The sequence below is a fragment of the Mobula birostris genome, chromosome 1 (assembly GCF_030028105.1).
Source record: "Mobula birostris isolate sMobBir1 chromosome 1, sMobBir1.hap1, whole genome shotgun sequence".
Taxonomy (NCBI): Eukaryota; Metazoa; Chordata; class Chondrichthyes; order Myliobatiformes; family Myliobatidae; genus Mobula; species Mobula birostris.
The window spans coordinates 30,087,976-30,102,839 of record NC_092370.1 but is presented as its reverse complement, the minus strand read 5'-3'; positions in this window follow the sequence as shown (position 1 = coordinate 30,102,839).

Below are 14,864 nucleotides of genomic sequence, written 5' to 3'. Positions count from 1 at the left end.
AATTGCTGGCCAGAATGGCTCAAAGGGCCGTAATGGCCTATCCTGCATTGTATCTCAATGGATAAATAATGCCTAGTAATACTGGGCCATCTTACAAACCAATTGGACATCATGCATGTTCAGTCACATCTGAGCCAACTCAATCAACACAATGGTTTCTTCCCTTGAAGGTACTTTTTGGACTTTTTTTATGACAATCTAGCCACTGAATGGTCTGTTCTAAAATAGTCATTTATTTCCAGATTTTATTTTCTTTAAGCAAAATAAAATGGTTTGATAGAGCAAGTGAGGGGAAACTATTTGTAAAGGCAGACAGGTTAACAATCAAAGGATCTCTGCCAAACAGACAAAGCAACCAGAGAGAAGAATTTATTCCTTCACAAATGTGTATCACACCGGCAAGGCCAGCAGATATCGGCTATTCCAACTTTCTCCTGTTGTGAGATGACAGTTTAAAGTTAACCACACTGATAGGGCTAGTTATTACATTTGCACCCAATTGAGGAATGACAACAGGTTCACTTCTCTAAGTGAACCAGATGGCTTTTGTCTTATAACAATTCAATATTTTCATAGTTCCAATTAATGAAAGCAGCTTTTATTCCAGATTTATCTAATTACTTAAATTTAGATTTCCCAGCTGCTATGGTGACATTAGATATCCATATCAACGATCCAAGCCCCTGGGTATTAATCCTGCAACTTAACCAATTTGCTACTGTACACATATTTGAGAGAATTTTGTTTTTTTTTACTCATTCTGCCTGATAGGGTAGCAGAATGAAACATAACTAAATGAAAAAATTGGAAAAGCTATGGAAATAGAGGATGGAGAAGGAACCAAATGGAGATCTTCAAAATTGCTGACATAAACACGATGGCTCCAAAGGGGTTTTGTTAAACTGTAAGATTCTTTGAAATTCTCATCCATGCTGGGCTTAGAACATCTGTTATTTGGTCTATTAGTACAGTAACTACAATACCATTATAACTATATGTGGCTTTAATAATTTACTGTACATTCAGCTAGGTTCCACAAGCAAGCACATGCCTACCAAATTTCAAATGTAATTATTCAAGAGAATATTTATACATGCTCTAACATGTTGTATAATCATGTTTTACTGCTTTTAACTGTGTAAATGTGTCATGTCAGATTTAAAGAGGTTGGTGATAAATCATGTAACTATCAATGTATATCAGAACACATCCCTCCTGAGGACATACTAGCTCTAGTGGAAAAATGGTGCACTCCCAAGCAAAAGGTTTCAAGCATGAATCCCGAACCTTGTGCTCATCCGGCCTCATTGGCACAGCAGTGGTAAACTGCGACAGGATTACAGCAGGTGGAATACTCTGTTTCAATCAAGATAGGCAACGAAGCAAGTCCAGCTGGACTGAGCACATCAAGTGAGTGTGTGGCATGATTAGAACAGTGGCAAAACCTGAGCATTCTGAAGCTGCAGCCTTGCTATTCAGAATGAGAAACTGCACTGGAGCAAAAAGTGGGTGCATTGGAGCAGGATGCAGTGATGCACAGCAAATGGATCATCTTGTTGTATAAGAATTAGGCTTCATAAAGAAGTTGAAGTATGTATAATTATAACTTTACACACAATTAAAAACAATACTTTTCTATTGTTTAGGTCAACTTTAATCTAAAGCATATGTTGGTTTATTTCTGAATTTTCTTTAGATCTCCGTTGACCATCAACTCAAAAATTTCCTATACTAAAATGCAATTTTGCATTCAATTAGTAAGATTGTTCATTTCAGAGGAAGATACTCAGGCACTTAATCCATCTATCCAAATTTACGGTGTTTGTTTAATGTACTCAGTAAAATAAAGAGAACATCTTACCTGACACATGTGTCTCCCCATTAGGTTGCCTCTGCATATGGCTGTTTATATCTGTACACATGTGTATATATAAACTGCATAAACACACAGAAGCAGACCAGATGTCTAGCTGTGATTTATTTTTCTTCCACTAGAAAACTGATTGGAAAATATGAAGTTACAAAATGCACTCAGTTATTTCATTAAATAATGTAATTCAGATTCTGATAGATCCAAGGAAACACTATTATCAACAACTTCCTGTAGTAAATGTAATTTCTGTAAAAAAAAATCATTGTCTAGGAAGCATCAAATTTACTTAACACAGTTTAATAAAATTGGTGTAACCTAATACCGTTATAAGTCGGTATACCAAGCACAATGTTGTGGTGTTAGCTTTTGTTAAATTATGGGATCTAGAAGTCAGTCACAGTGTAACATTCTTTATATGATTGTGTCTGAGGCATAATATGACAGGAAAAAATATAACGTTTCGTGAATGACAGTTTCTAGATTTGTGTTGCCTGAGGTGATTCAGCTGAACAATAAACTGTAATTTGATTGATGGGAAATTGAAGTGGTTCATCTAACATGGCAGTCTGTCTTACCTCAGGCTTTACTACTGCACATATGATAATGTATCACAGTTTTAGGAGTAATGTCATTTGTATTGTGTGATATGATTTTCTGCATAAAACGAAGATTTGATTGCACTGTAATGATCTAAATCAGCCATGGATTAGCAAGAGAATGCATATTATTGGGGAGGTGAGACCAAAGCTGGATTCCTTCCATCTGTGTAGGCAATTACATATGAGACCAGAAGAGCATTAATACTGCATTGGTGCAGGAAATGCAGAAAAAGCATTGAGGTTGAGGAGTTGTAGTTCATCGTTACAAGGACATCATCAAATGGCTGCTGAAGAAGAACCAATCAGGTATCACAGTAAGAGTCACCTGACTGCAGTAGTTTCTAGTTCCTGTTTCGGTCAAGTTAATCTTGCATGAAAAACATTGTGTGCGTCATACTACACAGTTCTTGAGACAAGAACACACATTTGGGCTCCCAAAACAGCTGTATATTCAATTTAAGAGGGAAAAAAATGCTTATTTTTAAGACTGAATGTGATTAGAAAATATTGCATCAAGAAAAAAACAAGGGGCCTGTTAAGTGTTTCTATGTTAATATTGTGCTGCATGTTAAGATGCACTCACATCAGTAAACAAACACTCTTTAATCCAATTTCACATCTAAGTTCCATACTATAATGTGATCATGGCTTGAAACTCGAGGCAAAATGTTTAGTAACATCCATATGGTTCAAATTAAAGAACTGTCAACCAGAATTTTTGGAAGTATTTTCCACTGTAGTTGTAATTTGATTTCATTAAATTTATCATTTCCATCACAGGATTGGTGATATTCTATTTCTTTAACAGAACTATATATTCCCAGCTCCACAAACCAAGATACATGCATTCCTGTATATATTAACTCAACTGGCTAGTTCATTAGTTTGGTGATGAACAGGTCTAAATACATTCAGTAATTACAACGGGAATTAAATATTAATATAAGGGAAGAAAATTATAATTTCTTCAGTTTAAATGTTTTTTTTATAATCTGGTTTGTATTGTATAACATGAATACCCTATTTAAAAGCAAATTATTTCAAAATGCCTGAACCTCCATTTACAGCAAAGACTTGCTAACGTTCAGTATATGCAGTTTCAATCAGTTGCCATTACTCAATTTTTCTAGCATTTTCGTGAAATGTAGAGTACAATAATATGCATATTAACTTTTTTTCACCTCTTTCCACACTTTCTCTTACCTCAGATCAATATTATCCTTGCACTGATTCAGCCACAAGTCACTCAGCAAATGTTGTCAGTATTATTCCTTAGGTGACTCAGAAAGCATGTGCTTAAGGGACATTTCTTCTGGACGGCTTTTCACTCTTCCTACAGGTGGTGACATATTTCAGACTGAAGATCGCACAATTTGAGAAGCCAAATGCACACAACAATGTAGTTGAGATTTTGAGTATAATTTTCCAGCTCACAGACCATTGGATCTCTTGGGTCACTTCAAGGCATGCTAACTTCACATGGGAACTTTTATCAGTATTCTTTCGTGCCTTAGATCTTCATCAAAACGATAATTCACTGTCGCAGTCACAACTATATCCCACAATTGAATGTGATACAAGCTATAAAAATATCCTGTGCTCTGACATTTAATGGGAAGTAATTTCTATCAAATTGTCTCATAATCCTAATATTATAAAGGGAGATGTCTGCCCGATCACTGGTGGTTCTTGGTTGCTTCTTATTACTATGTTTTATGCTCTAGATTTGCAGGTTATAAGCAGTCTGGGAGCGGACATTTTGTGTAGAACTGCCCCTGATGTGACATAATAAAGCTTTCTCCAGTGGCAGTCTTTCTGGGGACTGCAGATCATGGTCCACTGTTCCCATTCACAATATCATAGAAACAAAACCTTGCAAATTCACCTCTAGGGCAGTTCTAACAAAATGTCTCTCCCAAGCCTCTTATAACCAGAAAGTCCTGAGTATAAAACATCATACAAATGGTGACTGAGAAACATCAGTACATTTATAGATATTTTCCTTTGTAATATTTAAGGATTATGACACATTTTAATAGAATATATTTCTCCTTTAAGGATCTTCAGAATAGTTATTATCCCTGTGCACTTACGTGTAGTAACTCATGGCATGTTGCAAAGAAAATACCCAAAGTAGAAATGTGTTTGATTTGTTAAGTTGTAGTAAATATATTTTCCCATGCTATTTCCCTTTACATAGCGTCTGGATTGCAATAGATGCTGCACATGAACAAAACACTGATGGTTTTTCACATTATCCCCTGAAATAAATGGTGCAAGGTCAACAACAAAAACTTCTAAAAGATCAGGTAAAGGTTTCCTTTACAGCCTAACCACTTAACAGTTGACTTGTCACAGTTGTCGTGATTTTAAAGGTTCACCGTGTATTGAATCGGGAGAACAGAAAGGTTGATTAATTATATATCATGCATACTATGGTTTGTTGCGCTATCATGATATTTATTATTGTTACCAGATTGAATCTATGGCAATTATAATTGTTCCACACATGCCAAGTGGATATTCCCTTAAAGTTGAATGCATAATTATTTCAGATTAACAACCTGTAATCCTTTTAAAGCAATATTTTGTAAACCAATCTGTCTCAGATGATTGAGTTTTGTCAGAAATATTCTGAAATTATTCTTGAGATTTCAGAATAAATCAATTGCGCAGTCACACAAAACACTGCAACAGATGTAGAGCAGCTGTACAGAAACAGTTCAAACGGCATCTCTGTCATTGTCATCCCCAGATTCGGAAAAATTCATTCCTGGTCGTTTTGCTTCAGAATGATCAAATTGTTGCAGTCATGCTGAAAATGGCTCTCATTAAATTTGAAATGATGTGATAATATTTGGACAAATTAATTTTTTTTGTTCATTTTAGAACACTTATTCCAAATTAATTTTGACTCGTGTTTGTTGACATTGCTTCCAATGTGATGACTGTGACATTCATTTCCCCAACACATGGATTAATCCTCTTTTTAATGACTTCACCTAGGCAGGTGTTTCCTGTCTAAATCTGACATGAAATTAAACACAGCTCCAGATGTTCTGTCTATAGAGCAGCTAGTGAAATTTATTGGAACATTTAATCACAGGTCAACAAATTGGAATAACCGAACTACATTGTGCACGAGGCAGACGTGTAAAAAAGAATCAGAGCGAAGTACAAAGAATTCAGTACAAAAGAATCAGAAACGAGAAGGTAGTTCCATCTGCTTGCTGATCAGACCATTTGCCAAACCACTTGCAACCTCTTGCTTGTGTTGTTGAGTATTTAGAAAAACCTTGATGTTGCCTATCTTTTGGTCCTTGAGTTAGCTCCAGCCACATTCTGGGCTTATGCACACACTGTAGTTGGGCTGCATGATATTCACTTACTAAATTGAAGCAGTAGTTTGCATACTATGTCATGGAAGTAACCTAACAGATGTATCGACTCTTGCATGAAGGATGATTTGTTTTACTTGCCTGCACAGTGAATGGAGTTTTGTGGCTTTATAGAATGATTTTTCAAATAAATATTTTATAAAGCTGTTGATTAAGTATTCTGACTCCTTGACAGTAAATACAATGTAAGTCACATCTGTTTAAACAAACGTTTTTCTAAATTATTCATTTTTTCAGATCAGCTGTACTAGATGCTATATCATTGAAAGTCAATCAAGTATTTGTTTTAGGGTTGCTGCACCAGGCTCAGAGCTGGGCAAATTCATCATTTACTTAAAGCAAGTGTAGAGACGAGTATCATCGGAGTACGATTCAGAGAAAAACAGGGACCCTCAAAGTCACTTGGAGTGCACGGTGCACGATACATGTGTGAAAACCCATATGAATTATGGAAATAGATGAATATTGATATCATGTGCTGCTTTATCTAGTTAGGCAAGTTAAATACAAGCACATCAATGCATAGATGTAGCTTTATTATTGAGTTATGTACTCATGATGTTTGTATGCATGAGTGTGCACATTCATACATGCATAAATACATACTTGATTAAATGGAAATATTAACCAAGAAATATCTAAGTAATGATCAAATAGCCATTCTCTTTAAAAATAAAATTAAAATCACAGTTTTCCCCAAAACATTTTTGACTACAGCAGCTCACTTTGACACCCCGGACAGTATGTTCAGAACTCATTTGTTTGAGTGCTTTTAATCTGAGGACACTGAAAAGTTACACCCGCTGTGATGTCGTCAATCACGCCAGGAGGAAAAATAGTGGCATGATTTGTTATCTGTTATTTCCCTTGCTGTGGTGACTGTCTCCCAGTGCCAGGCCTGTCCTTAAGGCCATCACTTATAGGGACCACTGTCTGTCAAAACCACAGCCAACTTTAAGGCTGCCTTTGTTGCTGCAGACAAATGAGTGTGACCTTTAACAATAAAATAGGCACCTACTGAGTGAGATGAAACAGCAGCTGAAATTAAGAACACCATATAGGCATTTCAAACACCCAGGAAAAGTTAGATCTTGAACTATAACTTAATTATAGGAGTAAATGTGGGTAGATATTACCAATAATAAAATATACATGGTCATAGACATTGATTAACAGCTAAGAATAAAACTTAATTCAACCAGGAATAAATCTGCAATTTATTAATTATGAATGATATTGATAGAAAATATAACAAAAAGATTAAGTTATTTCAGTTGAAGGCCCATCCGCTTTATTCCACCGCAAGAATTATAAATCCATTTATGAATATTCTTGAAGGCCAAAGAGAAAGATAAGAATGCTTGTAACCTTTGATTTGCCCTAATAGCTACTTCAGGAGATATCCAGAAAGTGCATCTGTCTGAGCAGTCATTGGATGTGGGATTGTCATCAATATTTTGTAATGTTTCAAAGCACAGCCTGAGCTCTCAAAGAGCAGCAAGTGCTCAAGACCGCACGGCACAGTTTGTGGTTTTGAAAGTCTCTTGTAACCAAATCTGCCAAGTGATCAACAGAGAGATAAAATGTGCAGAGCAGCAAAAATCAATTGTGTCGAGTACTTTCCAGGTAATATAATATTCTTCATCTGATATTAAAGAAATTACCATGAAATATTGTCAGATTGTTGAAGCAACATTGTGAATACCGATATATTTTTTTTGTTGGCACTTCATTGTTGAAAGATTATTGTTCATTAAATTATTAAAATCATCAAAATTCCATATTTCTGCCTGGTGTTAGAATGATTAGATGAAACTAGGATGCAGCAGTGTTAATTTCCATCATTTAATTCTGTTCCCAACTTGCTGAAGTTTCAATGCGATATCAGAATTATCCCTATCCTTTTCCACATGCTGAAGTGTCTGTTCAAAGCTATGTGACAATTAAGTTCGAAACATTGTATAGAAGCCATCAGATCCTTTCTTCTGCAAAATTTTAGCTCAAGGACAGTACTGATTCAACTGTGTCAGTTGAATGTACAGGGAAACTCAAGCTATGTCATATTTCTGTACAATGTTATGTTAAAAAGCTGTTTCAAGGGATATTGATCCCTTTGATCGGATTTTCTTTGCTTATTGCAAATCGGTTGCCGTTTTATAATTTTACCTAGATAATTAAATAATTGCTTTTAATTGAAAACAAATTATGACATTAATCCTACTGCTTCTCCTCATTCCCCATTGACTTGAAAAGCTCCAAATTTCTGATATTTGATATTGCTGTAACATCAAAACTTCTAAAGCTACAGGGCCAGAAATCTAAATTGGACCTATCTACATATTTAATGCAGCACACAACCTTATGTTCATCTGATTTTACTTAAAGGCATTTGAAGTTGCAGCTGGAACAAGGAGTTGAAGCATCTCCAGAGCACAATTATTATACTGTATCCCTTTTCACATTTTACATCAGGAATAAGGGAAACCCTAGTTAACAGTTGTTTTGTTAAGATGGAAGTATTTGTTTAAGGGAGATCAGAATCAGAATCAGGTTTAATATCACTGATACATGTCGTGAAATCTGTTGTTTTGGGGCAGTGGAAGAGTGCAAACATAAAAATACTATAGACTACAATAAGCAGTGCAAAACAAGAGCAAAAATAATGAGGTAGTGTTCATCGCAGCAGGCCAGGCAGCATCTATAGGAAGAGGTACAGTCGACGTTTCAGGCCGAGACCCTTCGTCAGGACTAACTGAAAGGAGAGATAGTAAGAGATTTGAAAGTGAGAGGGGGGAGGGGGAGATCTGAAATGATAGGAGAAGACAGGAGGGGGAGGGATGAAGCTAAGAGCTGGAAAGTTGATTGGCAAAAGGGGATACAGAGCTGGAGAAGTGGGAGGATCATGGGATGGGAGGCCTAGGGAGAAAGAAAGGGGGAGGGGAGCCCAGAGGAAGATGGAGAGCAGGCAAGGAGTGATTGTGAGAGAGACAGAGAGAGAAAAAAGAGAGAGGGAAAACGGGGGGGGGGGGATAATAAATAAATAAATAGATAGATTGATAGATAGATAGATAAATAAGGGATGGGGTAAGAAGGGGAGGAGGTGCATTAACGAAGTTAGAGAAATCAATGTTCATGCTATCAGGTTGGAGGCTACCCAGACGGAATATAAGGTGCTGTTCCTCCAACCTGAGTGTGGCTTCATCTTGACAGTAAAGGAGGCCATGGATAGACATATCAGAATGGGAATGGGACGTGGAATTGAAATGTGTGGCCACTGGGAGTTCCTGCTTTCTCTGGCGGACAGAGCATAGGTGTTCAGTGAAACAGTTGCCCAGTCTGCTTTGGGTATCACCAATATATAGAAGGCCGCACTGGGAGAACCGGACACAGTATATCACGCCAGCCAACTCACAGGTGAAGTGTCGCCTCACCTGGAAGGACTGTCTGGGGCCTTGAATGGTGGTGAGGGAGGAAGTGTAAGGACATGTGTAGCACTTTGTCCGCTTACAAGGATAAGTGCCTGGAGGGAGATCGGTGGGAAGGGATGTGGGGGACAAATGGACAAGGGAGTCACGTAGGGAGAAATCCCTGCAGAAAGCAGAAAGAGGGGGAGGGAAAGATGTGCTTGGTGGAGGGATCTACTGATGTCTATTATAAGCCTATGGACTCTCACAGCTACCTGGACTATTCCTCTTCCCAACTTGTCTCTTGCAAAAATGCCATCCCCTTCTCACAATTCCTCCATCATCTGCATCTGCTCTCAGGATGAGGCTTTTCGAAGGAGATGTCTTCCTTTTTGAAATAAAGGGGCTTCCCTTCATCCACCATCAATTCTGCTCTCAAACACATTTCTCCCATTTCACGCACATCTGCTCTCACTCCATCCTCCCGCCACCCCACTAGGGATAGGGTTCCCCTTGTCCTCACCTACCACCCCACCAGCCTCCAGGTCCAACATGTTATTCTCCATAACTTCCGCCACCTCCAATAGGATCCCACCACCAAGCACATCTTTCCCTCCCCCCTTCTTTTTGCTTTCCGCAGGGATCGCTCCCTACGCGACTCCCTTGTCCATTCATTCCCCCCCATCCCTTCCCACTGATCTCCCTCCTGGCACTAATCCTTGTAAGCAGAACAAGTGCTACACATGCCCTTACACTTCCTCCCTTACCACCATTCAGGGCCCCAGACAGTCCTTCCGGGTGAGGCGACACTTCACCTGTGAGTCAGCTGGTGTGATATACTCTGTCCAGTGTTCCTGGTGTGGCCTTCTATATATTGGCGAGACCTGACGCAGACTGGGAGACCATTTCGTTGAACACCTATGCTCTGTCCACCAGAGAAAGCAGGATCTCCCAGTGGCCACACATTTTAATTCCACGTCCTATTCCCATTCTGATATGTCTATCCATGGCCTCCTCTACTGTCAAGATGAAGCCATACTCAGGTTGGAGGAACAGCACCTTATATTCCGTCTGGGTAGCCTCCAACCTGATGGCATGAACACTGACTTCTCTAACTTCCGTTAATGCCCCTCCTCCCCTTCTTACATTATCCCTTATTTATTTGTTTATTATTTTCCCCCTTCCCCCCTTTTTTACCCTCTCTCTTTTTTCTCTCTCTGTCCCTCTCACAATCATTCCTTGCCTGCTCTCCATCTTCCTCTGGGCTCCCCTCCCCCTTTCTTTCTCCCTAGGCCTCCCATCCCCTGATCCTCCCTCTTCTCCAGCTCTGTATCCCCTTTTGCCAATCAACTTTCCTGCTCTTAGTTCCATCCCTCCCCCTCCTGTCTCCTCCTATCATTTTGGATCTTCCCCTTCCCCTCCCACTTTCAAATCTCTTACTATCTCCCCTTTCAATTAGTCCTGACGAAGAGCCTCGGCCTGAAACATCGACTGTACTTTTTCCTATAGATGCTGCCTGGCCTGCTGTGTTCCACCAGCATTTTGTGTGTGTTGCTCGAATTTCCAGCATCTGCAGTTTTGCTCAGGTAGTGTTCATCAATTGCTTCATTCTCCAGCAGTAACTTGATGGAGAAGAAGCTGTTCCTAAAATGCTGAGCGTACGTCCTCTGGCCCCTGTACCTCCTCTCTCATGACACTCCATTTATCAGCAATATATCCATACACCTTCTATATTCTTAAACAGAAGAAATTCTGCAAATGCTAGAAGTCCAAAGCACCAAATGCAAAATGCAGGAGGAACTCAGCAGGTCAGGCAGCATCTATGGAGATGAATAGACTGAAGGTGGGGGGTGTGGTGGGTTTCTGCCAAATACGTCTACTTCTATTCCTTTCCATAGAAGCTGCCTGACCTGCTAAGTTCCTCCAGCATTTTGTGTGTGTTGATTCTATATTCTTAGACTGGTAGGAATATTTGGAAAAGGAATATTTTCACCTGGAGGGTGTCCCTCTTTAAAAGCTCGCATTGTATTTGTTTTTGAGGATGGATCATTATAGCCCAATGTTAAGCCAAGCTGTTGTTCTGTCACTCCACAATGGAACTTTCTTTTCGGCATAGCCATTCGATATACTTGCCAAAAATATATGCAAAAATCTTTGTAGGTTTTTATGCAGAGAAGATTCCTGAAGCCAGAAGTCACAGAAAAGTTGACCTTTAATAAACATGGGCCTGATATTTAGAATTTAAGAACTGAATGGATGTCAGGCTACATCTGGAATCGAGTAATTTAGCAGCACGTGGACTCTGAACTGGCAGCCTACTTGTTACAGGTTTTATTTCTTCTGGCACAGAGTAGGATGCCAACCCAGTGATTTTACACTTCTGCTTGGATCTACCAAAACGACACATTTGTTAGAATGTAGCTCTTCACTGACTTTCATCTGCACAGACTCTATCTGGAGATGTTAATGGATCAGTAAATCACAGAGGCACAGAAAGAGACAGGACTATAATTTTTTTTTCCACACAAACAATCAACGGTTGGACAATGTTATTCATGGCAATTTAAGATGAATCTGTTAAACAACTTTTAAAATTAATATTTGGTATTAAGTGTGCAGACTGGTAAAACAGGTTATTTGTATCTGCAAAACATTCTGTCCTTTTTTTTAAGATATTTGCTTCTTCCTTGGAAGGATACTTAACTGCATATTATGATGCTAACTGGTGCAATAGCCATCATTTTGAAAGTAATGGGCAAGATCCTTTGATGGCAAAGTCATTGCCTCTCTGCGCCTTCTTTGCCTATCTAGATAAGGAGAGATTAAATCATAAAACATCAAGAGCATACATGCTGAAAAGTGGCTGATCAGATTTTATTCAAATGGAAGTTTGTTGATGGTAAAGACAATCACAGCTCTCCTGTCGCCAACAATATTAATTAGGTATCAGTGCAGGCAACTGAAGTAAATTGCAGAGGCTGAGTGCAACCACTTTTGGTACTAAGTCCTACTCCTCTGACTGCATAAAGTGCTGGTACAGTATCTCTCATCTACTGGCACAGTGAATGTCTTTACAATTGCCACTTAAAGAGAGATTATTTTTGCCTGTCCACAATATTATGACACAAGTGTTCCTTTGCTGGAGGACATGTACTTTATTGAAGCATCATCCTTTCATTGAAATGCATTTTATGAAGCTGCAGATTCAGAGGAGAAAACTCGGTGCAGCGTGTTCCAGAGATTCCATTTTATTTACATTCGAAGATCAGCCTACTTGGCTTGATTCCAATGTCAACATCCCATTCTGTAGTCGTAGAATTATCCATTCAAGATTTCTGGCAGCAAGGAGGCTTATCCTATTTGCCTGTGGGACTAAAGTACCACCTTCAACTTCTCAATGGTCCCAGCCTGCATTTGTATTGCAACTTTTATTTGTCACAGTGTATTCTTTTAAATGTGAATTCAAGCAAAAGAGCCATGTCCCAGAATGACACAGAAGCTTTAAAGTGTAAAGCCCTTTTCAGCACAGCTTTCTACTATCAATTTGAACTTATAAAGAGTTCAATGTGATCCCTGGTTTAACTGAAAAATAACTTTGGAATCAAATCAAGTAGAAAATAAAGAGATTCAGTGGTGAGACTGAGAATGAGTCTGTGTTGCTAATGAGTACAAGAGAAGTATATTTTCTTTAATATTATCTGATTATCTATTGAAGGTCAATTTGAAGGCAGTGATTATCTATTGAAGGCAAATATAGTGGAAGAGGATGAGAGGTGACTTGATAGGGGTATACAAGATGATAAAAGGCATGGAAAGAGTGGTGGCCAGCAATATTTTTCCAGTGCAGAACTGGCAAATGCAAGGGGGCATAATTTTTAGGTGATTGGAGGAATGTATAGGGGAGATGTCAGAGGTATGTTCTTTACACAGGGAGTGGTAGATGTGTGGAATGCCTTGCCAGGGGTAGTGGTAAAGACAGATACATTAGGGGCATTTAAGAATTTTCAGATATGCACATGAAAACTGGAGTGTTGTCTAGGAGGGAAGAGTTAGATTGATCTTAAAGTAGGTTAAAAGTCAGTACAACATTGTGGGCTATGTTGTAATATTCTACGTTCTACAGTGCCTTGTAAGAGTATACAGCCCCCAACCCTTTGATCACATAAATGAATATTACAACTAGGAATTTTGATCAATTTAACTGAGAATTTTTATTTGTGAATCTCACACTCCTTTCTTTCACAGTAGAGCCCCAAAACAGGGAAAATTGTAAAGCATGAAAAAATAAAAATTTAAAAACTCAGATATCAGCTGGTCAAAAGTATTCATTCCCTTTTGCTCAGTACTTAGTTGAAATACCTCTCACAGCTATTACAGCCAGTAGTCTTTTTCGGATAAGTCTATTAGCTTTACACAACATAATGAAGCCAGACTTGCCTGTTTTCCTTGCAAAATTGCTCAAACTGTGCCAGGTTAGTTGAAGAGTGGTGGTGGACAGCAATCATGTGGTCTTGTCAAAGGTGTTCGATCAGGTTAAGGTCAGGACTATGACTGGACCACTCAAGGACATCAATTTTCTGCATTTGAAGCCATCAGTGCTCCAGCAGTGTGCTTCGAGTCATTGTCCTTCTGAAAGATGAACTTCCTCCCAGTAGAAGCTCTCTGGCACAGGCTAGCAGATTTTTATTCAGATCCCTATTCAGATCCCTCTGTATTCAGCAGAATTCATCTTCCCATCAACCCTGACCAGATTTCCAATCACCCCTGCTGTAAAGCATTCCCATAGCATGATGCTACCTCCACCATACTTTACAGTAGGGATGGTGTTACCTGGCTGATGTGCAGTATTTGATTTATGCCACACATACCATTAGTGTTGAGGACAGATATTTCCACTTTAGTCTCATCTGATCACAAGACCTTCTTCCACGTCTTTAAGTGATGCTTTACAAAATTTTTACAGGCAAAGATTTGCTATTGTTTATAGCCAAGGCTTCTTCCCTGCCTCTCTTTCATAAATACCCTTTTTGTGCAAAGATTATGGAGCCGTGAACTTCATAGCCAGTTGCAGCCATTGACTTCTGCAGCTCACTTAGAATGACTGTTGGCGTCACAGTAGCCTCTCTTACAAGTGCCATTCTTCTCCGGCAACTAAGTTTAGAAGGATGGCCTGACCTAGACAGTCTAGCTGTTGTTTCATGTTTTTTCCACTTTTTTACGATGGACTGCACTGAACTCCAAGGTATGTTCAGTGCTTTTAAGATGGTCCTGTTCCCTTCCCCAGATATGTGTTTCTCTATTTTCATTTCTCTGACTTGTCTTGAATGCTCTTCTGTCTTCATTTTGGATCAGTCTGTTGAAAATCTACCATACTGTTCAACCTTACAGAGAGAGGGGATATTTATTCTTATGAATTCATTGAAAACAGATAATCCTCCAAATTTCACATCAACAAATTAGTAAGGTAATATGTTGCTCCTAAGGAAAGTTAGCATTATGATTACAAAGGGGATGATTACATTTTCAGTGTCATAATTTTGATTTTTAATTTTTAGTAAATTGTTGACAGGTTTTGTAATATTCTTTTGAT